At 38.2% G+C, this 26,828-nt stretch overlaps 1 long non-coding RNA gene across 1 annotated transcript in view; it reads right to left on the reverse strand.

Moving 5' to 3' along the window:
- Positions 1-316: 316 nt before the first annotated feature.
- Positions 317-26,828, reverse strand: part of LOC147912342 (uncharacterized) — a 44,346-nt gene continuing 17,834 nt past the window's right edge. Inside the window, exons 2-3 of the long non-coding RNA XR_015550000.1 lie at positions 12,063-12,359; positions 317-384 (exon numbers count right to left, since the gene is read on the reverse strand). This is a non-coding gene — a long non-coding RNA (uncharacterized LOC147912342). The remainder of the gene's footprint in view (positions 385-12,062; positions 12,360-26,828) is intronic.

Below are 26,828 nucleotides of genomic sequence, written 5' to 3' on the forward strand. Positions count from 1 at the left end.
GAACCAAATACTAGAAAGATTAATATATAATTCTAGTTTAATATAGAATCAAAAAATTATAGTTGCTTATTTTTGGAAGGGACTTTAATGGTTATCATTTCGACGTCATATCCACTGCCTAATATGTTTGCAAACATAGTTTGAAGACCTCCAAAGATAAAAAGATAATTCTGAAAATTGTATTCATATTTGGGAGAGTGAGAATCTTATTATTTAAGTGGGGAATAACTTGTTATTTACCTGTTATTAACTACCACTAATCTACTGCTAGCAATAGTATACTGAAATAGACATATAAATAGATGGTTACCGCACAATGAGAAAACTCCCACTCCAGGATGCAAGACTTCTTTGCTGACGCCACTCCACTAGATCACTCCATGTCTGCCAAAAACACACAGAAAAAGTTAAGTGCCCTTTGTCTCTTCACAAATAGCCCTGTGCTTATTTCTATTCTAGCATTTTCCACGCTGTTTTGCAATTTTTGATTGCCTTGTTAGTGTGCCTCTCTGAACTGAAGCTGTTTGAAGCCTGTGCTTTCGTCTTTTTATTTCTAACACTTGACATAAAGCCTAGCAAACCATTAGTTACTTGATAAATGTTTTTAGACTACAAATATGGGAGTTTAGGAAGCTCAGCTCATTAGAAATTATGATATTCAAGAAAAATATTAAGGATACATTAGGGCTTGCACAGATTCATAGGCAATAATTAGACTCTAGATAGGTCGAAGTGAATGAGGAGGGCATTCCATATGAAGAAATCTTAACAAAAAATAGTCAGATGTCTCTGGATTTTTATGGCATTTTCTATTTTTAGCTACCATTAGCATGGATAACTATCTAAACTTTAGATATTTCATTAATCTTTAAATGACTATATAAGCATAAAGAAAACTTTTCTGAGGATTCAGAAGGATTCATTTTCCTTAACTATTTACAATATAGTAGACACAGTCAAAAATAGAAGTTTGGCAGGATATTTTCCATGTCCCTCCCTACCTTCATCCCCATTAAAAATATGAATAAGAAAGATTAACATAGGTAGCTAACAATTTATGCTAATATTAATTATTTAGTGAATAACTCATTATTTAACTATTGTATGTAGTAGACTATCCCCCCTTACACACACACACACAGACACACACACACAAGAAGAATAAGAAGAAAAGAAAAATCATAAGAGTAATCTAAAAGGAAGCCCACACAAAGGATCTCAGCTAGGAACCTCTCAGGGTCCTGGGCATCAGTTTTGCTGGATCCTGAGCTTCCAAGAAACCTTCCTATGGGATGGCCCTCACAGTAATCTACCGGTGCATCACTTCCTCACGTACATATGTTGAATTCAATGCATTCTCCACAATTGCCCACTGAGAAGAAAGACATAAGTGTTGTGACTGTAAAATGCACCTTGAAGGATATAAATATATTAAGAAGGAAGATATATAAATCAGGTCAGATGGGGAAGAGATTGAGGAAACCGGGAGAATAATTTTATCAATTATTGGCAATGACCATGAAGCATATTTGGAATCGGTATAAGAAAGAAATTTCTAATAATTAGAGCTATTCAAGATGAAATAGTTTCAGAAAGTAATGAACTCTAATGAAGGGAAGTGCTCAAGCAGAAGCTAAATGACCATCTGTCAGGGGTGTTGTAGAAAGGAGCCTTTCATTGAGTGGGAGGTTATGCTAAATTATCTCTAAGGCTATTTCCAACTCCTGAGCTTCTATAATTCACTGAAGTAGAGCTTGAAGAGAACCCCAAAGAACTATAAAATAACACTGTATACCCAATATATATATCAGCAGTTAATTTCAAACCAACCATTAACTTCATCTAAGCATTTAATTTGTCTCAGAAATTTGAAGAAAATGGTCATAAAAAATGAAACAGAAAAATCCCTTACCTGCATGGATGATCTACTTAAATGGTTTTCAGATTGTGTTCTTCAGATCTTTTGGGAACAGAGGGAAGGAAACCTTGGAACTACTTCAAAGCAGCCTCGAGGCAGGAAGAATTGGAGGCCAGAAAAGGGAAGCTACGCAGGTGAGATTTCAGATCACTGAGATCCACAATAACCAAGGCAACTCAGCCTTTATCTCTTTATACATTAAACTTCTGAGTAATATATATTATTTTAATAAGAGAATTCATGGCTTAGGAATTTTGTTCAGCACTGACATAGTTCATTCTAGAATAACACAATTTCTCATTAAATCAGCATTAAAAAAAATATATAACAGCATATTGCAGCTCCATTGTGAAAGTTATAGAAAGAAATAGTTTTGCCCCAGGGCCAAACAATTTAAATATGTTATTTGAGTGGCTATTTCAATAATCAACATTTTGGTCCACTAGAATGTATGGATCATAGGTATTTGAGGGTATCAATAAATAATTACATATTTTATTCATTGACATATTCCATCAATCAGAAAAATGCTTGGTACAGTCAATGATCATTAAAGTTTATTGAACTAATTAACAGAAATGTCAGTGTTTTCCCGATTTAGGCTAATTTTTTAAATATTACATTGAAAGTTCGGTTTTTAGCAAGGATGTAGAAGTTCATAAAAGATATTCACTTCAGCATTAATTCTGAGAAAACATGAATAAAATAAAATATTATATATTTCTTTAAATCCACTGAAGAACTGTGGGTACAAAGAAAATCAGAATGAGATGAGCTCTCCCTTCAAAGTAGCCACTTTTAAGCATGGAGTATTAGCTCATTCTGAGGGCACATTGAGAAGGAGTCAGCCTTCTTTTAGCAAAAAAATTTGCTGGTAAAAGGAGGACCTAGCAAAATTTTAATAGCCATGCATTTGCTGGTATGATGGATACAAATCCGAAGGAATCCCAAACACAGTTTGTCCTCCTTGTCCACTAATTTTACCCCACAGAACATTTGTAGAATAAATGACATTGCTGGAACCTGAGAGAAGGGCTGGGCAGAGAGAAATTTTACAGTCTAATGGTGCAAGTGAAGCAGATTGATCCCACCCTAAAGACATCCGGAATGAGAGGTGAACTGATAGTCACTAACCCAACCCAGACTCAGCTCAACTCCTCATGAGATCAAAAAGATCACTCTAGCTACCTGGCAAAGGAAAGTACAAGATCTTCCTGAAAGAAAGTATTGTTTGCTTCAGTCTCTACTGTTCTTTTGTGTGTGTGTGTAAGGAAGATCAGCCCTGAGCTAACATCCAATGCCGGCCCTCCTCTTTTTGCTGAGAAAGATTGCCTCTGGGCTAACATCTGTGCCCATCTTCCTCTACTTTATATGGGACACCACCATAGCATGGTTTGACAAGCGGTGTGTCAGTCCGTGCCCGGGATCCAAACCTGTGAACCCCGGGCCACTGAAGCGGAGTGCGCAAACTTAACTGCTACACACGGGCTAGCCTCTCTACTGCTCTTTTATACACAATCAATAACATACAATAAAAATATATGAGATCTATGAAAGAATATAAAACCATGACATGTAATCAAGAGAAAAAACTGCTAACGAAAATAGATCCAACCATGACCCAGATTCAGACCCAGATGTTGGATTTAGCAGGCAATTATATACATGTCTGTGTGTAATTTAGAGTAAATGTTTTTCAAAATGTATTAAAAGGTAAGAATTACACAAATTCTAAAACTAGAAAATCTAAGAAATAACCAAAAGGGAATTCTTGAACAACAACAACAAAAAATGCATATTTGAAATAAAGAAAACATTGTATGGGTTTACAACAGCTACAATGAAAGAAAGAAGTAGTGAAACCAAAGAGGGGCTAATAGAAATTATTCAAATGGAAGCATAGGGAAAAAAACAGAACAGAGCCTCAGAGACCTATGGAATGAGATATATATATATCTCCAACAGATGTTTGCATTGGAGTCCCAGATTGAGAGAAGAGACAGAGCATGAGAAAGATCATGGCCATGATATTTCTAATTTTCCAAAATTAAAGAAATTCGTCAACTCATATGTTCAAGAAACTCAGTGAACCTTTTGCAGGACAAAACAAACAACAACAAACCCATGGGCATATCATAGTTTGAAAACAAAAAATAATGGAATTTAAGAGTAGCTTAAGAGTAGCTGGGGGTGGTCACATTATGTTCAGGGTGAAAGAATACAGCAAAAGATGAAAAATTTACAACTTTAAAATGCTAAAAGAAAAAAAAATGTTCATCTTGCATCCTGTGCCCAGTGAAAATATCCTTCAAATATGAGAGCAATTAAAGAAACTTTCAGACAAGTAAAAGCTGGTATAATTTTCTTCTAGAAAGCTATACTGTTAGAAACCCTAAAGAATGTTCTTCTGTCAAAGGGAAATGATCCAAGATAAGAGCCCAGATGGCAAAAAGGAATAAAGAGAATCATAAAGGGATAATAAGTGGGAAAATATAAAATATTATTTTCAAAATTTATTTAGAAGAATATTGACTGTGTAAAACAAGTACAATAATATATTGTGGTATGTACAACACATGTAGGAGTAAATTATATGCCAACAATAGCTCGAAGAATAGGAATGGTGGTGCTGCACGGTTTTTATGGTGATTGTGAAGTAGAATAAGATTAATTCAAAGTGGACTGGGATAAGTATTTCATCTCCTGTGTAACCACTAAGAATGTAATACAAAGATGAATAGCAAAAGAGCCAACGGAGGGATAACATGAAACACAAACATATCCACTGAATCCAAAGGAAGGGAGAAAAGGAGACACGAAGAAACTAAGAACACATGACACAAGCAGAGAACAAATACGAAGAGTGTGGACTTACACCCAAATATATCGGTAATCATATTAAATGTACATAGAGTAAACATTCCAATCAAAATACAGAGATTATTAGATTGCTATTTACAATTATCCGCTATCTATGAGACATACTTAAATATAACGACGTGGATGAAAAGGACGGAAAAGATAAACCATGCAGGCACTAATCTTAAGAAATAAAGTATAGCTATATTAATAACACACAAAGCAAACTGCAACACAACAAGCATTGCACAGATGGAGAGGGATACTTCATAATACAGTCATGGGGCGCTTAACAACGGGGACACATTCTGAGAAATGCATCATTAGGTGATTTCGTTGTGCGAACATTGTAGAGTGTACTTACACAAACCTAGATTGCACAGCATGCTACACACTTAGGCTATATGGTATTAATCTTATGGGACCACTGTCATATATGTGGTCCTTGGTTCACCAAAAGGTTTTTGCCAGCCACCTGACTGTAATACAAAGTAATCAGGAGGTATTTTCCTCTTTTTCCTCTCAATGCCCTGAATTTTCCCACATCACTTCTTTATCCTAAAAATAATAGCTTGTAAGCTTCAGGATGGCTTCAACCTTCAAACAAATCTGCTACTAAACATCCAGAACCACAGCCAAAAATTTGAGACATTCTTACCTCTCTTTAAAAGTAACTTTGAATTCTCTCTCATTTTTTTTTCCGTAGAAAACTACTCTTATCTGGTACTTATCCTTTTTCTCAAATTAAAGCTTTACTGAATTTTAATTCTCAGGATAGTATTTTGTAAATAAAGCTGGTTTAAATATTAGGACACAAGTCATTTGATGTATTAGTTAACTGACTAAGCCCTAGGGAGTTTAAAGATAAATAACTCCTGTCACTGAGTACCCCTGGTTTAGTTACAGAGACAAATAAGCGAGTAATCGCAATGCTTTATGAAAGGTGTGCAAGGATTGCTCAGAAGCGGCTATGGGAGTACAGGGAAAGCATCCTCGTTCATTTTAGATTCTGAGACGAAGGGTGGTCAGGGAACATGCAATGATGTGTAAGAGGGCCCTGCGCAACACATTGTAAGTTGGAAGCGACCATCAAGAACAGCAGGCCTTCTCTGTGCTATCTTGGAAGTACCTTACGATTCTTTTCAATAACATGAGGGACAAATTTGAATATCTGCTCTGAATTCAATATGCTACAATAATATCATGCAGAGAGATTCTGATGGATAGAAAACCCAATCCACTAAAATTCTATTTAGCTTGCTGAATGTACTCTGAACGTATACTTTATCATCCTCTTTATGACAATTCATCCTCATACCTGCAAATTACTATGAAAACCAAACTGGATAAATCATATTAATCTTGAACTAGTTAGATGTGCTATATTTATATTTTTTTCTTTTTACCTATATCAATAGCCCTAAGAATATATCAAAAGTGATAATGAGTACAAAATTTTTAGTAATGGTCCACTTTCACACGTAATAGAAAAAAATGAAATAGCATAGACAGCATAGATAAATGTATAATTTAAAATACTCACTTTGGTCAATAAAGTCAATCTCTTATGCAACTAAGCATTATAATGGCTATTCAAGTGTTATCACTTCCCTTCGTACTTCCCACTATTTTTGAGAGGATAGAAATAACAGCAAAGTGGCCAAAAATATGCAAAGAAAATAATAGATGAGAAAAGAACTTGGCATATACACAAATTATGTATTGATAAATGGTATTTGAACCTCAATATAATTTTTTCCTTTGTATTAAATCAGTTAAAGACATTGCTACCCCAATTCCAAGTTTCTTTATAAGTAGTTGTGCTCTCAGATGTTACATCAATTTGTACTGTAGTCCTTACGAAAGTTCTCTGACAGCTTAGATCAAGTCCTGCGTATCTTTATACATATTACAAAACCTAGCACGCTGCCTTCAATATCATAAGTTCTCAGCAGTTTTTGGTACTACATACCACGCTGCATACATAATTAAACTTTCTTATTGTCTCTTCCATTTATCTTAACATTTCTTTAATATTTTCATTCCATGATCTCTCTGTGCTGAATAATAGATACATTCTTTAAATCTTTCTTTCAGTTCACCAATTCTCTCATAAGCTACTCTTAATCTAACTCACTGAGTTTTCATTTCAATTATATTTTTTCAATATATTTTTCTGTAATACCAATTTGTTATTTTTCCTTCAGATCTGTCTATTAATTTTATATCATGCTCATTCCTCAGAATTCAATGTCTTCTCCTATGTCTTTTAATATTCTAACCTACTTATTTTGTATTCTGTATCTTATAATTCCTATATCATGGTAACTTCTGGGTCTAATTCTTCTGCTGGCTCCCTCTGCTCACTCCTATGCATGGTAATCTGGTTTTTTCTGTGTTTATTTTGTGATATTTGATAGTGAGCTCTTATTTCTTGGAACTTTATTCTTGAGATTTTTCGAGACTTAATTTAAAGGTGGCTTCTCCCAGAGTGGATATGTATTTGCTTTTGCCCCCCAGTAGCACATCTAATTAAAATTAACTTTTCGGTTTCAAGGCTTTAGAGCCAGATCCCTGGATAGCATGAATTCCTTATTGAGGTTGGGGGAGCTGGCTACCAAATAAGTAGGGAGATTATTATTCTCATTCCTTGATTGCCAACATTAAGTGGGCTGGCGTAATTCCAGTTCATTCTTAATTCTTAAAGAAATGCTTTATATTCAAGCTCTGCTTGGGGTCAAGGAAGGTATATTCATTTCCTATGGCAACTGTAACAAATGACTCCAAATAGAGTGGCTTAAAACAATATGAATTTATTATCTTACAGTTCTGTAGTTCCGAATTCTGAAATGGATCCCAACTAGCTAGAATCACTGTGTCACCAAATGCCAAGTTCCTTTCTGGAGCATTCAGGGGAAAATTTGTTTCTCTGTCCTTCCCAGCTGCCCAGATCTTTGGATCCTGGCCCTCTCCCTCCATCTGAAAGCCAGCTGGCCGGTCACATCTTTCTTAGATTGCATTACTCTGACCCTGACTCTTCTGCCTCTGTCTTCCACTTCTAAGGATATTTTGATTACACTGGGCCCATCTGGATGATCCAGGATTATTTTAATTAATAATTATTTTAAGATCAGCTAATTAGCAACCTTAATCTCCCTTTGCCATATAACATAACATATCCACAGATTCCAGGAGCAACGACACGGATACCTTGGAGTGGGGTCATTATTTTGCCTCTTATACAGGGTCTCTTATTGGAGTTTTACCCTTGAGTGAGCACTTGCCTTTTCCTCTTGCCCTGCCACCCCTGAGAATTGTGAAGAGTGAAGTTCAATTTCACCAGATTTCTTAAATGCCTTTAAAGCTAAAACTGGCTTCCATGCTCTGCTTACCACTCTAGGTTCCCTAACTGACTTAACATTTGCCTGGATTCTGCATCTTTCTTACTTTCTTGGCAGCCTGTTGATGCATTTAACAATGTATTTTTTTACAGTTTTTCTACAACTTTAGGTGTTTTGGAGAAAGAGTTGGTCAGGATAACTTGTCCACTATACCACCACAAATGGATGACACAGCAGTATGTTTTACTAAAAGCTCTCGCCTGTTAATTTCACTTAACAATGGAATTTAATAACCAAGCAAATCTTTCCTAGGGTGATTTTATATATATATATGATATTTATATGTATCATCATAGTAAGATTTTTATTTTGTTTCATCTAAAAATATTTTTCACCTTCGCTTTTCATGAGCATAGGTTAATCAAAGGACAATGTGTCTTCTAATTGTCCTAATCAAAGGACAACCAGCTATTGCCTGGTTGCCAAGGATTTGTTAGGGCGTCATTTCACCACCATGTCCTGACACATTCCTTGACGTATAGAAGGGGCTCTGCTCTCTTCTTCAATTTAATTCCACCCCACAATCTTTTAATGAGTACCTCTCGATGCAATTAATTTACTAGGACTAAAAGGAAGCCCAACTACACAGAACATCACCTCTACCCTCCCCGGAACTCTGAACTTAATAGCAAATACAGCATGTAAACACAATTAGGCAATGGTGTCATACATGCAATAATAAAAATACTGTTACTGGGTAAAACAGCAACTTAAAACCAGAGTTCTCAACTGCACTTGGGTGTAATAGGAAAGAAATCACAGAGAAGAAAAAGCTCGTGCTGAGACATTAAAAATGAGTAGAAGTTTACCAAATGAGAGAAGAGGAAAATGACTTTCCAGGAGAAGCTAGCGGATGAGAAAAAGGATGAATTTCAAGCGGCTCAACATAACTTGAAGGCTGATCACACTTTATGGAGTAGTGAACAACGAAGTGAGGAAGGATAGGCAGGTAGGCAAGGGTCATATCTTAGAAGGCATTAACCATATAAAAAATTTTAAAAAGGAGTTTTTCAAATGGTGGTTTGAAAGCTGACTGCTCATCAAATTTCCTGTGGAAATTATTACATAAATAGATGGCTGAGCCTCATCTCCAAACTTACTGAATCAGAATCACCCTGGGGTAAACAATTTTAACAAGCTTCCGGGTAACTCTGATATAAATTTTATCAGTTAGGATCCTTGGGGCTGCAGGCAACAGAAAATTTAACAAGAAGAAGCTTAAAACTATGTGTCATCTTATATATTAAGTAGTCTCGAGATAGGATAGCTCCATTGTTGAATACTTTAATAGTTAGATGATGTCAACAAGGATTCAGATTATTTCTGTTTTCCTACTTTGTAAGTTACAATATGTCAGCTGTTCCACCTCTCTGTTCTGAGATGGGTTCATACCTTTATACAACAAGATCCAATAACAGAAATCCTCTTTCTTCTCTGTATCTCTCTTCTTGTGGGCAAGGAAAATTATCACAGGGATGCCCCTCCTCATGTTTCATTATCCAAAACTTCATTATATAGCCACTTTTAAAACAGTCACTGTCAAGGGTAATGAATTTACCATGACTGCCAAGCAATATTCATCCCTTGTTTCTGAGGAGGGCTTGGGCTTCCATGAAATAAATACATAGGCACTCAATATCTGAATAAAATAAATGAATAAAATCAGGGTTTGGATATAATAAAAATGTAAGATATTGCTGTTAGACAATCAAGAGTGTCTACCACAAAGAAGCTCATTGGACCAATATTTTGGAACCACTGCATAAGCAATAGTAGTGGTTTAAATTAGAAATAAAGATGATTAGGTTGGCATTTTCAAAAAATCAGTGTGCATTTGGAGAATGACACAACTAGAAGTCAGATCCTTTTTATTTTTCAAGTAGAAGAACAGTTACTAGAATATTTTGGTAAGCTGATAAAAATGATAATATTTTTACCTAAGAAAGTAACATTGGTGATGAATAGGAGAGTATATGAAAGGTTTCATATTAGAGTATAACCAGCAGTATTTAGGATCCCATTGAATTTTGGTGGTAATGTAGAGAAAAGAACTGAGCATTTCTACCAGGTTCCTCACTGGCTGGGTGGTTGGAGCATTGACTAAAGGATCATGAATGGCTTGTAAAATAAAATCCATTTTAGTAAGAAGAGGCTGACCATAAGGTCAGATGCCATGAAGAGGTCAAGTAAGATAAGGACCAATAAGTGGCTATGAGCAAGTCACTATTGACACTGCAAGAGAAATTTTCATGTAGTAATAAGAGCAGAAGCCAAATTACAGTAATTGAAATGGACACTGAAAATTGCAGATGATGAGACAGAGTCTCTTTTCAAGTACTTGATTGGAAGGGAAGGAGAGCGATAGGTTGATAACTAGAGCTGGTCAGCTTTGAGGAGGGCTGTATTTCGCTGGAAGCTATTCCAGGCATTCAGAAAGAAAAGCCAATAGGTAGAGAAAGTTTTAAAATGCATGAGAGACTAGATAATTCATGGAACAAAAATCTCTGAGGATATAGATGGGCATATGAACTGGAATATAAGTAAGAGATTTTTCTTATGTGGTAAGACAAGGGCTCTTTTCCATAAAAACTAAATAGAGGAGGTAAAGATGGGAGCAAATATAGATACATGTGGAGGTTGAAGTGAAGTAAATTAAGGTGATTGAAGAAATTCTTTATGAAGTTCAAGAACATGCACTGATAGAGAGAAGAGTTGGGATAGGGTCCATGAGAAAAGTGATTAAAGTTGGAAAGTTCTCCATAGACGATAGCAAAGCAGCCTTGGCCACAAAATTATGAGGATTGCTGAATGGGCCCGAGTGTCCGGATAAGATTGGAAACCACAAATTATGTATATATATATCTCTCCACACATTTGAAGGATGTTCTCAAAAAGTTTAGAGGAATCCAAAGGAAGTATCAGAGGGCAGACATTAGGTTGAAAATGTTCAATTTGGATAAAATGGAAGGGCCAGAGAATGCAAGAGTTGAGGGTATATTTGAGTGTTTTGGGGAAAAAAGAAAATGGTACCTAGAAGAAGTTGGAGGCCTAGTTTTCAAAGGGGGTGAGTGTGTGAAGAAACAGGAAAATTCGATGTGGTTTAAGAATAAGTTTAGGGCCGGCCCCGTGGCTTAGCGGTTAAGTGCGTGCGCTCCGCTGCCGGCGGCCCGGGTTCGGATCCCGGGTGCGCACCGAGGCACCACTCCTCCGGCCATGCTGGGGCCGCGTCCCACATACAGCAGCTGGAAGGATGTGCAGCTATGACAGACAACTATGTACTGGGGCTTTGGGGGAAAAATAAATAAATAAAATCTTTAAAAAAAAAAAAAGAATAAGTTTAGATGAGCAAGAAAGTAAAAGATCTAAGGTGATAGGAAACCGTGGTTGTAAACTGGCTCCTTTCCCATTAAAATGTTCCACTCCTCATTTCGTTTACTCAAGGCCTTGCTAGTTACAGCAGCTAATCTGACAAACTTCATATAAAGGGTTAATGGCTCAGAGTAGCTTTAAATATCCCCCTTCGAAGTGTAATACCCTTTACAGCTGAATATGGTCTTTCAAATATTTAATTCCAAAGAGTAACCAATGCGGAGGTTTCAAGCCCAGTATAGCAGAGACATTCTGGGCAGGGGATCATGAAACTAACCCTCACCGAGAACCACCAATGGTTAACATCTGTTACAGTGTAACTCTCTTCTGTATCTCCCACTTCCATGAGGTAGGAAGGAGAGGAGCGGACACTCTGTGGTCAACAAGTCACATTGTTGAAAGAAGTCATGCTACATGAGAGGAAAACCAAGATCACGGTTGGCTTTTGACACAACTTAGAAAGGTTTTTTAAGTAACCAAAAAGTATATGTGGTACATATGGTAGAAAATCTCACCTATAGGTTTGGGGAAGTCATGATGAAGTTCAATCTTGTCACTGTCTTCAGAGTTATTCCATTCCGAGCTGGGGTTGAGATGCCATACGTGTGCTTGTTATTTGCATATAGTCGGATTCTCTGATGGACTGGGCTTGCCTTTGAAGATCATATGTCTCAGGAAAGTCACCCACGTAGCCGTTGTTGTCGTTAGCGTTTATTCTTGCACATCCAGATGGCGTTCGTTCACGTTTTCCCAAGTACAGCGCGTTATTTCTCTGTACTCAACATGCTTTCATATTCCTCATGCTCTGGGACCTAAAGAAGGACTAATATCTTTACAGATTTCTAAGTGAGCGCTAAACATGCTGAAATATAAAATAGAAAAATCAAATAACAACAAAAAACTCCAACTGATGTCTACTTTAAAACAATGAAACTGGGCCACAGCGCTATGATGGGGGAAGAGAAGTGGGTAAGGACCCTTCCTATCAGGGTCTACAAGGGGAAAAGCATCAACCACCCTTAAAAAAATTACTTAAAGGTATAGTGGAGACTTATTATAAAATTGTGGGCACAACTGAATATAATTTAAAAGTAGGCATTTCATGATCAAAATTCTGTTGTCAGAGTATTAGGATATAATTTTTAAATATCTTCTTTTCTTCCTTTCATGCTGGAATTTGCCCTTGCTTCACAGATCATATAAATTGTCCACTTACTAGAGTGGACACATATAAAAAGGCATGTACCAAATCAAAATATCTTCTGTGATGGGAGGTCAAAACAAAAGTCGTCGAATTGTGACATTACAAATCTTACAAATCCAAATCAGAAATCCAAAAGCAAAGTTGAACCCTCTGAGCATTACTTTGATTTACAAAATCTCCAGGGAGCTTTGTGTCCTTAAATCAAAAGAGATTACGTTGGAGTATTTTCAACTGTGACAAATATAACTTTTTTCCATCCCTTTGAACGTTATTTAAACTACAAAGGCACTCATTTTGTTATACTCAGCAGTCTTAAAGGTCAAAAGATGTTTTAAATTTCTCGTTAGGAACATAATGTAAAATTAATGTAAAAAATAACGTAAAACAGCAAATATATTTGAAACAGTTCATTACAAATTTAACCAGGATACACTTAAAGTGAAAACATCTCTACACATTTCATAGGAAGGCATATACAACTCATGCACAAATATTTAGAATAAGTTGTTAATAATTACAGGAGAAAAATCTTTTAATATACATGGGACAAATACGATTTTGGCCTATTGTTGTATTTGAAAACATTTTCAGATTATCAAACGCTGCTCCAATTTCAAACATTCTCTTAAACTAAAGCTCTTCTAAGAGGGGGTCTCTTTAACCCAATTTGGTTAATCAATTGAAAGAAAATCAAGTTTTTTCACAACCAGACTTGTTTACTATTTATTTTTTTCTATTTAATCAAAGTCAGTTAAAGTAATCAAAGTAGTACACCTGAAATTTACACAATGTTGTAAACTAATGTGACCTCAATAAAATAATTTAAAAAAATAAAATAATCAAAGTAATTTGGTCAAGTAAACCTAGCCAGTGAATTTCAGTTCACTTTGTCTGACTGTAATACAAAAAACTAATGGTTGATTCCTACTGAGAGTTGAGTAAAGCTTTTATAAGTGCTTGATATAAAAAAAAATCCAACATGTATCATAGTCTTATGTGAGAAAAATAATAAATAAAAATGCATTTTATTAAGCAGATAAAGTATAGATTTTGAAGTAATAGTTACTTTAGTTTGAATTCTCACCCTGATATTTACAGATATGTGATCTTAGGCAAGGTACTGAAACTCTTAGCCTCAGTTCCCCCACTTTTAAAATGGGAACAACAGTTTAGCCACCGTGCAGGAGAATAGACATTATGTATATAAACTCATCACACCAAATCCGACATTTAGTAAGCAGATGAAAGTGATTATTTGAATATAACAAGGTAATCATGGATGAGACTGAAAAACCCATACTTACCAAGTTTTTGTACCCAGATGTACCAAAGTTAATGATTTAGCCATTGGGCTAAATGATGTTTGCCCTTGAAGGGAAATTGATATATCCACTATCAATCACCCTGTACGACAATGAATCTCGATGATAGAAGGAAAGGCAGAGGAATGAGGGGAGGAAGGGATCTGTGGTGTCAAGGTCTGAGGCAAAAACGCAGGTTATGGGAAGGACTGAATCATTTCTGGTGGGGACAGGGAGGGGTCCAGGGATTAGCCTGGTGGAGACAGGTGAGGACAAAGCATAAGAGACAAGGGCGGTGTGGACTTCCGCACTCACTGGAAGAAGCAGTGCCTATGCCTGCTTGGAGCTAAGACAATCATCAGAACAAGACCGGTGGGAGCAAGGGGGGCATCCAGGTGGGACAAAGAAAACACTAAATATGAACCCTCAGGTGGTACTGAGGGGACCAGTTTCTTATCTTGTCATCAAGCTCATGGATGCCTCTATCCTCAAAAAAATATCAGAATTCTATTTCCTCTAGTAAATGGCAAGAGAAAAGAGGAAAAGACTAAATTTTTGAGATGATTCTTATTTGTAACAGGAGAATGGCTGAACATTTAACTAAACAGGGAACCAAATTTTTAAATAGTTTCAAAAGTTTAGGAAACTTAAGAGACACATGGCTAATAAGAGGTGGAGCTTGAATTTAACTCCAAGTTTGTCTCTAAATGCTTTACTCTTAGTCGTTATGTAATCCTGCAAGTCAAAGTGAAATCACGCTTCCTTCAATATCCAATTACAATGACCAAATTAGGAGGGCGTCAAGGACTTTTTGGGGAATTCTTTACAACAATAATCCATGAAAAATACCCCTCCTAGATAGCCTGCTGACTCTGCCAGAATTTCTCATGCTCAGAGGTAGACCCTTTAACAATCAATCTCCATCCATGCCCACATAACTGTGTTGGTTACTACACTACTTTTGAGTGTCACTGTTTTACTGCTGGAGTCACAGCAGTGGTCATTCACCGCCATTCTGGACCATTGGTCATAAACAGAGAGAGGCTAAAACTGAGCAGTGCACCTGACTGGCCTGATGCCTGGACTGCTGCTGCCCCATCCCTGGAGGATGACCTCTGATGATCTATCCATGCTCTTCCCTCGGCACCACCTTAGTCAAGCATGCCTACTGAAAGACTGCTGGGACCCACATGCTACAGCCCTTGGTCTTACCGCCTTTTCAGCTCACATTTGTGTGATGTTTTCTCCAAGAAGCCTAGAGCATCAGAGAGCCTACATCAGGAACCACTTGCTGTATGACACTGAATTAGAAAATATGATAGGATAACCCATGTCCCTGAGTTGAAGCCTGGGGACCAGGTCAAACTCCATTTCTTTTTATATACTAATTTCTAGGATGCCATTTGGAAAACTGTGGTTTAATATAAAATATATTTTGGTGTGTAGAATTACATAGACATCCTACCTGTATTACTTAGGCTAACCAATTGTCCCAGCAACATTTATTGAATAACTTTTCCTTTCCTCATTGATCTAAAATAGTATGTTTATCATATAATAAATTTCTTTATATTACTTTATTCATTAAATCTGTGTGTGTGTGTGTGTATATATATATATATATATATATGAAAGTAAATGTCATAGTCTCTGTTTAGATTAAATGCCACAGTTTAGATTACTTTACAAATGATATCAGAAAAATATTAATTCCTGGTGGGATCTTCCCAAGCCATTTGTCACACTACAAGGCTACAGACTCCACCACTTGGTACATGATCTAGAAATATACAATGTTAAACCATAATGAGGAAAGTAATTAGAACACAGGCTTTAAAATATGCTGCTTACGTTTTTAATTTTAATGTGTCATTAATTTCTTATACAAAAATCTAACGTGTACTCTTCTGCCTTCACCACTTCTAATGAAAACTCCACACTACAGTTTGGGTTTGAGATTTGATTGGATGCAATTGAGTTTCTCTGCTTTGCATAATCACCACCGGAGAGGGCACTGACAGTTTTATCACTCTCAATTCTCTTCTAAATTATGCAGATGCTATTGGTTCTTTTAAATAGTCTTCTGCATCATCTCTTATAAATTACTTAGAAACCCAAGACTGATTAACCACCGGAATGAGTGAATATGCTGAGAATGGCATTAGTTACCCATTATGCTCAGCTGCTACTCAATTAGCCTAAGATAGACTCCAGCCCACTCAGCTGTGCAGCCTTGGATAAGTTCCTTAATTGCTCTATGCTTCATTTTCCTCATCTGTAATATGGGGATGATAATAATAGTGTCTACCTCATATGATTGTTATGAGCATTGAATATGTTAATATTTGTAACATTTAGGAAAAAACCTTACACACACTAAGTACTATATTACTCTTTGTTATCTAATTGAATTTATCTTTAATATTCTGTGTCTTCTATTTTCTGTACCCATGCTTTTCTGCACCCCGCCCGCATCTCCTCAGTATCCTCAAAAGTCACATTCTATCTCAAAAAAAAAGATTTAACAACGTCATTAAAGTGCAGATGTCCAAAAAGGCTACACATATTGGTCCTTGCATGGTGTGGATTTAAAGAAGGAATAAAGAAATTACTGTCTGATGTATAGTTAACTGTTTCGAGGCAATGAGGTAGCAGAAGAGCTAGGTACACGGAAGGAACTTGCCAGCATTTCTGAAACCATATCATAAAGCAGCTGCCAATTACAAGACCCCTAAAATTAAAGATACAAAGGTTGGAGGCAGGGAGGTCAATTTCTACCACTTACATAATTCAATAGTATTTATATTGGGATCAAAATACACAGAAAAAACTTGCTGAGAAGCAACTCTGCTGTTTCCAACCCACAGTGAAAACCCAGGACCCAACTGAAGTACACATAACCTCAAACACAGCCTTTCTCGGGACCAGTGCCCTAACTGATGAGCCAGGGTGACTCTGCCCAGAAAGATACACTTATACGACTAAAGACCATGGCTGTTTCCAACACACACTGAGAAAGTGGAGAAGCAAACAATGCCATGGCCTACTTGCTCACTTAAGCTGGAATTCCTCAAAAATCCCATCACATAGCAGCTGACCTATAAGAGAGTAAAGTCTTCGCTCCTTTTCCCAAACCCTAACTCTTCCCTGCATTCTCTCAAGGACCAAGGGACCAGGAAGATGAATTCTTTGGGAACCCCCATGTCAAATGTTATTCTTGGTCACCCCTGCTGTTATCTAACTCCTTCCACATCCTTCTCTCCATTTTCTCAATGGCTCAAATTCTTATTGCTTCCTCCTTCACCAAGCTTTTCCTTGGTGTCTTGGAAATCCCTCAGTTTGTGGAAACCAATCCTCACCTCCCTACCTCCTAACCTCTTTCTCTTCAGGGTCTAATTGAAAGCTGGCATTCCCATGCAGCCTTCTCCACTGGAAGCTGCTCATCCTACTAAACCCTGTATATTTAAGGTACCACTTCCAGATCATTTTATCTCTACTCCTAGTTAAAATCCTTGTGACATTGTGGCTCATGCCATCTTGCCACAATGTCTTGTCAAGGTCATCTCTTGCCCCCTCTCCCTCAGCCATTCTTTCAAGTCCTAGATTCTTTCATTTTCTCCATATCTGTCAGATTCCTTCTATGTCCATTTTCATTCCTGTTTTGCCTACACTTATCATCAGTCCCATCCAGGCCAGCATCTTCAATTCCCATCTTCCTTTTGCCCCACATACTCCTGACAGAACCCCAACCAGGGCCCAGGTCGAAATCTAAACTGCTGAGTGCTGTTGGAGAAAATGACAAAAGCAGGCAGTTAGGTGCCTCCACACATTCATAAACTTCCCCTGGAAGTGAACATTGACCAGAAAGTCTTATATTTTACCGTAGTCACATTTTCCTGATCATATTTTTTTTAAGTAACAGAGATTACGTAAGAATTTCTCCACACTCCTTTCTTACTACTTCCCCTCATTCTCAACAGTCATGACATCTTTAGTCACAGAGGAAATGAGAGATATAATATAGCAAATCTCTTCACTTTCTTTCCCTAAACACATGTACTCAATACTGTGCTACTTCCAACAAGAGATGTATCCCTGGCCCTCCTGGGTGGTCTTTGATTCACCTTTGAAACTGTATTTTGGCCCCCACCTTGGAGAAGAAAATCTCCCTTTGTGCTTACAAACCAAAAAAAAAGTAAGATTGCCAGGCGGGTGAAGCCACCTTTAAAACAATTTGGCATTTCAAACGTCTTGACAATTAGCCTATATGTTCCAACACAGGAAGAGGATGAATGACTGAAATGTGAAATCTACCCAAGCCTTGCATGGATTCTGGGGACCTGAGAATAAGCACAAACATTACATGTATTTTGGAGGCTAAAATAGGAGCTTTTCCTGGTACTCGGAGGAAACAGCTGTGGGCATCCTGGTTCAGGCAAATAACCCAGGAAAAGTGTGAAAAGGAAGCTGACGCAAACAGAAACTGAAGGGCCAGGGCTCCTCGCTTCTCAAGAGGTGGGAATTTGGGGAATTCCTCTTTTCAGGACAGCATAAGCATCTGGGATTCTTGGAACTGAGAAAGAGTGAGTCTCCAAAATGGCTGAGATTGACTTCCAATACGACTGCATTTTTAAGCTTATTCTACAGAAATTGAGTGCAAAGTTAGGTGACATGACTTGCACCCAGAATATCGGGGACACTGAGGTTTATTCCTCCACTCTTGCTCTCTATCTCATTTCTTGTTGACTCTTCAAGACTTCATTCATTATTTGTTTTTGTTTTTAATATTTTCAACCTCTCCTTCTCTACCGCCTCTATGCCATCAGCATTTAAATTTGTTCATCTCTCAATCTTAAAATAAGTAAGCTATCCCTTAAAATTACGTCTCCCTTCAACTATTTGCCCTATCTCTCTTTAGCCACCATAGCTAAACCTCTTCCAAGAATTAGTTCCCTCAGGCTCTCTACTTTTTGAAACCTAATTCACTGACCTGTGGTTTGTTTTCCCAACCCTGCAGTGACACTGCTCTCACAAAGAGCCTAGGCTGTGGCTAACTACAGGAATCTATTCCAGGCCTTATCTCTCTGACCTCTGCAATATTTTATATACTCTTGGCCATTCATTTCGTTTCTGAAAATCCTTCCCTTTCTTAGGTTCTGTAAGTTCAGATTCTCTCTTTTTTTCCTACTTTTCCAGCTTTTCCTAAGACTCTTTTATGCATTTCTCTTTCTCAAACCATTCCTTAAATGTTGGTGTTCCTCAGGGGTACTTTTCTACGTCCCCTTTTTTTCCCTCTTGACACTCCGCTGGGTAATTCATTCCTTTCCCTGGCTGTCATTCCCCTCTGTATGTGTATGAGTTCCAAATACCTATCTTCAGTCCAACTCTGTCTCCTGAGTTGTGTGTGTGTCCGTGGGTGGGCACGCATGCACGCCTGAAGGGAGATTACCTGGGTCCAGATCCCTGCTCCACCACTTACTGTCCATATGAACTTAAGAAAATTACTTAATCCTTTTACACCTCAGTCTCATCTATAAAATGATAATAATGGCAGTGTTTAAGGAATACACCAAAGGGTTATAGCAAGAATTAAAGGAAGTATACATAATTCCATACTTAATATCTCCACTTAGATGTCTCATTGTAACTTTGAATTCAACAGGTCCCTAACTTGACTCATCTTCTTTCCACGTACTAGCAGGATACTCCAACCTCTATTGAGAGCTTAAGACTGGTTCAATTATTTCAGACAGGGCGTTAGATGGCTAATACATTTATTGTAATGGGCAAAGGGGCTACAGGTGTTGAGTCCTCAGGAGGCATTCTCCCACTTTGGCTTTAGCTCTCTTAGTATTCATTTGTCCTTTGGGTTCAGACTATCTTTGAATTTGTTTCCTCGTCTATTTCTCTTTTGGAGATTTGATTCCAATTACCTGGGAAGTCAGTCCTAAGACTTCCACCCACTTGGAAAATTTGCTAGGTCTTAGGAAGAAATGATCCTTCTCTTCTTGAAAAGATTTCCTTTGAGTTTATCTTTTCTACATTCCTCTTGACTTCAAGGATTAATACGTAAAGAATGTGCGTAGTAAAGGGCCTAAAAGAAAGGGATGAAAGAGACTACTCGATTTGCTTATATATAGAGGCACAAAGAAATTTTTAGTTGCTCACATTTGGGCCAGCAGAGCTCACCACAAGATTATGTTGGAGTTTGGCATCAAACATCAGTTTCCTTCATCCTGTCTTGTCTTTTAAAATAAAGCCACGTCAAATGTCTTATAGGAGCAGCCACGTCATAAGTGGTTGTTTGAAGATTCCAAAATTGACGTCTTGCTAAATATATTTCCATCTCCTCAGGACTTTCAGCACACACAGTCTTCACGATTTTACTACTATCCCTTGAAAACATCCTCTCTTGCTGCTAATTCTCTTCTACTTTATTCAGAACCCATGATGAACTAAGTATTATAGCATAAGGACTTTGATAGTTCTTTTGTCTACAAGCCCTTCATTTCCCTTGCCAATCATCTAGCTAACTTCTGCATCCCTTTACCATTCTCAAGAATCTCCTACAGGAGGACGTGGAGAGAAGGGAACTCTCTTATGCTGTGTGAATGCAAACTAGTGCAGCTACTGTGGAAAACAGTATGGAGATTCCTCGAAAAATTGAAAATAGAAATATCTTATGATCCAGCTATTCCACTGCTGGTTATTTATCCAAAGAAGATGAAAACACTAACTCAAAAAGATATATGCACCACTATGTTTATCGCAGCATTATTCACAATAGCCAAGACTTGGAAATAACCTAAGTGGTCATCAATGGATGAATGGATCAAGAAGATGTAGTATATATACACAATGGAATACTACTCAGCCATAAAAATGACAAAATTGTCCGTTTGCGACAACATGGATGGACATTGAGGGTCTTATGCTAAGTGAAATAAGTCAGACAGAGAAAAACAAATGCTGTGTGATTTCACTCGTATGTGGAAGATAAACAAACAAACACATAGATAAGGAGAACAGATTAGTGGTTGCAAGAGGAGAAGGAGGTGGGGGGAGGGTGAAAGGGGTAAAGGGGCACATATGTATGGTGATGGATGGAAACTAGACTTTTGGTGGTGAACATGATGCAGTCTATACAGAATCTGAAATATAATGATGTACACCTGAAATTTATACAATGTTGTAAAACAATGTGACCTCAATAAAATAAAATTTTAAAAAGACATTAAAAAAAAAAAAGAATCTCCCACAGGAAGACTTTCCCAACCCCTCCTCACCCCATTCCATATTAGGTGGTCTTGCTGTACATTGCGTTAGCACCCCACCTCATACTTTCATCTTCCCCTTTACTTTGCTATAAGTGGTACATGGGTACATGTTTAACAACTGGAATCTCCTGGGGAAGAGAAGCCCTAATGTGTTTCATTTTCTAATTCCCATGGAGTAAATACTCCCACCATAGCCAATTTCAAGCTAACAATGTGATGTCACCGAGGATTTAGGGACTGATGAGTACAATCCACTCTTGAAAGCTGGTGCAAGCTGTCTCCAGCACACCACGGAACAGTCCGTTTACTTCCTTCTTTCATTTATTCAACAAGTATCTATTGAGCACTTACTATGTAAAATAAACTATTTGAGATTCTGGGAATAGAGCACTAAGCCAATCAAAGTTTCTGCTATCAAAAGTAAGTAGGGGCTGGGCCGGCCCGGTGGCTTAGCGGTTAAGTGCACGCGCTCCGCTGCTGGCGGCCCGGGTTCGGATCCCGGGCGTGCACCGACGCACCGCTTCTCCGGCCATGCTGAGGCCGTGTCCCACATACAGCAACTAGAAGGATGTGCAGCTATGACATACAACTATCCGCTGGGGCTTTGGGGGAAAAAATAAATAAATAAAATCTTTAAAAAAAAAAAAAAAAAGTAAGTAGGGGGGCCAGCCCCAAGGAGGTGTAGTGGTTAAGTTCGGCAGGATCTGCTTCGGCAGCCCGAGTTCAGATCTCAAACGGGGACCTACGCTACTTGTCTGCCATGCTGTGGCAGTGACCCACATGTAAAGTGGAGGAAGATTGGCACAGATGTTAGCTCAAGGCTAACCTTCCTCAGCAAAAAAAAAAAAAAGTAAGTAGAGATTTGGCAATAAACAAAAGATATATAATATAAAGTTAGGAGGAATAAATACCATCAAGAAATAAAGTCAGGTAATGGGACAAAGAAAATAAGGGAGAAAACATGATCTTGACGAAGTTGGTCAGGAGGGCCTCACTAAGGAGATGACTTATAAGTGGCAGCCAGAATGCTGTGAGAGAGGGGGCCATGCAGACACTTCAGTAAAGAACGGTTTTTAACAGGCAAAGGAGAAAATGGCAAGTGAAAACACTTTGAGACAGACGAGCGTTTGATATGTTCAAGGGACAGCAAGGAGGCCACTGTGGCTAGAGCTGAGGGAGCACAAGGAAGAACTATGAAATGAGGCCAAATCATGAAGTTTCTGATAGTCCATTGTTAAGCACTGAATTTTATTCTGGGTAAAAATGGAAAAGCATCAGAGTCTGAGCGTATTGCATAGATTTTTTATTTTCTGTATATTATGATGTTTTGACATCTCTAAAAAACCTTTCTAGCTGGGAGAGACTGCCCTTCTCAGGGCTAGCCAGTTCTTAGAGAGAGCAAAGGGCCCAGCTGGGAGCATGTCTTTGATGTGCAAACTAACCAATCCAGAGCAAGACCACCTCTATCTGGCCGATAGACCCTAGGAGGCAATATTCCACGGCCTTAGTCATCTCAGGGCCAGGAACCAGATAATTAGAGACCACTCCTATAGCCTAGACGCTGCCAAAATTACAAACTAGCCAATCCTCAACTATTCACCCTGCCCTGCCTTTCCCAAAGAAATACCAACGAAGGCCATGGAAACGCCAATGAAGGCCATGGCCTGTGTTCCCTCCCCACCCCGCCCTGGGCTCCTGCCCCTTCTACCTCTTGACTGACACTAGTGTCTTCCCTTGTGGTCCCGCATGACACGCAGTGACTCCCTTTCTATGGGACCTATGAGTATGATCAACTTCTTCCTTCCAAGCCTCATTCTCATTTCCTCCTGTGGCCACGTCTGACTTTACCATTACCGTATCCAACTCTTATATTCTTAGAACACTGGGTAAGGGAAAAACATGACCAGATGTACTTTAAAGACAACACTCTGGCTGTTTTGTGAGGAGAGAGTTGAGAAGGGCATGGAAGGAAGCAGGGAGAGAACAGTGAGAAGGCTCCTGCAGTGATCTGGTGAAGAAGGGGGAAATGACCAGCTGTGCGAAGGTCAACGCTGAAAGATTGAGTTAGAAGAGGACTAAGAATTGACCAACAGATTCGGCAATGTGGAGGTCACCAGTGAACTTGAAAAGAATAATTTCAAGGAGAAGCAAAGGCAAACCTCTGATGGGAGTGGATTCCATAAAAATTGGAAGTAGAAAAACTAGAGAGAGTGGGTAAACTAAATCTTTTAAGTTTTGTTCTGTGAGAGAGAGAGAGAAAAATGATAAGTTAGCTGTAGGGAGTTTTGGGGTAAGGAGTATTATTTTTCAACAGGACATTACAGCATGTATGTATGCTGATAGAATAATCCAGTAAAGGGGAAAGCAGTGATAATACAGAGAGAGGGAACATTGTAGGAGCAAAGTCACTGATTAGGAGAGAATGGATAGAAGCCAGGGCCACAAGGAGAGACAGTTCCTTCCTGGCAAAGAGAGGGAAGCTGGGCGTACAGGGCAGACACAGGAGGAGTTAAGTTTGTGGATTTGGTAGTGTAAGGACATGGGTCCAGATTGCTTTTGTTTTCTCGGTGAAGTAAGAAGACAGGTCATCATCTGAAAGTGAAGAACAGGGGAAATTGTTGCAGGTTTGGGGAGAAATAAGTACGAATTATGCTCAATGTATGCTGGTGATGGTTCCTTTGAGCTCCAGAGAGCCATGTGTGCACACCTCTTCTCAATTCCACTTTCAGAGATGTCACACTGGTAACTCGAAATCAGTCTATTTACATCACAGCAATCAGTAAATATTACAAATCAAGGCATTTTTCTCTAGGGAGCTGGTACTCAAACATTTAGCAGTGCACCACTGATTCCAGTTGTCTAGGTCAGTACAGAAATGAAGTTAGGGAATTATAGGATTCAGGTAGCACTGAGGGCTCACTTGAGGCTCATGGTCGTGAATTTAAGGTGACAAGAGTCAGCATAGGAGCGTGTGCGTGTGTATGTTTCTCCAATCATGTCGGACTGCTCAGGTGAGGGTCTGGAATGATTCATGTGGCCAGAGCTGGGGTGTTACCAGCTGAGCACAAGAGAGAAAGAGGAGCCAGGGAACCGAGGGAGTGATTCCCCTTACTCCTCAGCTCTAGCCACGGTGGCCCCTTTGCTGTCCCTTAAATATGTCTAACACTCTCCTGTCTCAAAATTTTTTCACTCGGCATAGAATATATACTGGGTAAGGAAGGAAAGCTGTGATGCTTCATGAAGAGATGACAGGCTCGATCAATTGGAAGTTCTGGTGGGGTCAGAGAGCTGTTGGAATAGGAGGACCAGTGAGAGTGGACAACCAGAATCATAAGTATAGAGATTCCATTTTCTTTCTCTCCATCTCGAAATTTTAGCATAGTGCCTGGCACATACAGAGCTCTCAATATATGTTTATTATATGAAGGAATAAATAAATGTCTTGAAGAAAAAGGTGCCACCATCTTTTAAGCATATAAATGCTCTCTGTGGTGGACACGGTAATACCTTGTCCAGAACCTCCTTCAAGGAAGGACTGGTCACCCCAACTATTGAGAGAACTGTCAGCACCTCAGGGATGTCCTCAGCAACAGACAGCCACCTCAAGCAAGGTCACACCCCTCCCAGGGTGGCCCACATCCAACGAGTATTTGACGCGGGCATACAAAGGTCCAGCCATTTGGGCCTAGCTCCCACAGGGTCAGCTGAAAGCGCTGTCAGGACTGCATTTCAGCTCGGCTTCTTTCTCTTTCAAACTCTGCATCCTTTCCCTCTTTGCTACAGGGGTTTGGCCCAAGCGCACTTCCTAATAAGCATCCTGCCCACTGGCACACTGAACTCAGAATTGGCTTCCTCCTAGAAAATCTAATCTAATCCCTTGCAATTTAATAGACTAATGTATTTTTCTAAGATAAGAGTATGCATACACTACGGCATTTTTAAGCACAAAATAGACCATGTTGAACTCATATGATCCAGTTTATATGTGCTGAATTCCTCAATGATCAACAGATGCTTGAGGAATCACATTCATTCATGTTTTACTAAAAAGTGAAAGAACAGGAAATAAGTCAAGACGTAGGGTTAGAACAGAACTTGATGGAAACATTTTTCTTCCAAATTCTTTAGTTCATCTAATTGTTTCAATTTATCTTCTTGACTTTTTTCCTTCGAATAATGACATTGAATAAGCAGTGGAATTCACATTATGCAGGCATGTGTTTAGTCCATGCAATATTCTTTTTGTTATTATCCACTTAAGAAATCTATTAACTGTCTCTGAATTTCATAGCCAGAGGATAATATAATCTGTTGAAGTTTTTTTTCTCCCATTGCATGAAAACTACTAAACATTCAATGAATGACTTAATCAGATCTTTATTAACTAAAATCTACCAGGAATTAAAAGAAGATCTCTAGTTTATAGGACAATTACACCACAGGCTTATTTTTACTATGGACTTCAAAGAAACTAATCTTTCCTATTAATGGGTCAAATATCAAATACAAAAGACAGGTTTAATAGAATAGTTTTTGGTGATATTTGACTGTTATCACAAGTGGTACATGACATTAATCTTGTAGCATGAATAATAACATTAAGCGAGAAATTTTACCTTTGGCATGGTATAATTCCAAAGTACAGAAATAATATTAATATCTTTTTATTAATCTATGCAAGTGATTTTCCACCACAAGAGAAATATTTTGTTAAAATACATCAATTTGGAAAAGATGTTTACAAAAAATGTTCTCCATATAGGCAAAACATTCCAGGACAAAAAAACAAATAAACAAGTGGAGTAAAACATGAGTTAAGAAAGGACTGTACTTCTCGAAGCTGTAAGGGCATGAAGCTAGACTTACAATCGAATCGTGGAACATTTGGGAAGTGAAAGGGCCTTAGAGATGGACTAGACCTGCACACTTAGGATGCTGAGGCCACACCAAAGAGCTTGTTGGTGGCAAATACATTTACTGGCTCTAGACCAGCACTGACCCATAGTAACATAATGCAAGCCACAGATGGCTTTAAATTTTCCAGTATCCGCAATAAAAAAAAAAAAAAGAGAAACAGGTGATATTAATTTCAGTAATATGTTTTATTTAACTCAATATATTTGAAATGTTATGTCATCATGAAATCAACATAAAACATTATAAATTAGATATGTTTTTATAATACGAAGTCTTTGAAAACAAGTGTTTCTCACACTTACAGCATATCTCAGTTTGCACTAGCACATTCCAAGTGCTTAGCAGTTGCATGTGGCCAGTGGCTGTCGTGTCAGACAGCCCAGCTCTAGATCTCTGGACTGGCCTGTAGGTGCTTTTTCACCACATGATACCCACAATCCACTTAATCCAAATTAAGGCAGGCTTAATTTGCAAATAATTTCTCCCCTCTGTCCACAGCCAGATATATTCTGTTCTATTCTAAAGAAAAGAAAAAGTCATCTATCTTCTAAGTGCTGTTTTACATGTATTTTCAAAAACCTG

The sequence above is a fragment of the Ceratotherium simum genome, chromosome 36 (assembly GCF_057802395.1).
Source record: "Ceratotherium simum simum isolate JZ-2026a chromosome 36, ASM5780239v1, whole genome shotgun sequence".
Lineage (NCBI taxonomy): Eukaryota > Metazoa > Chordata > Mammalia > Perissodactyla > Rhinocerotidae > Ceratotherium > Ceratotherium simum.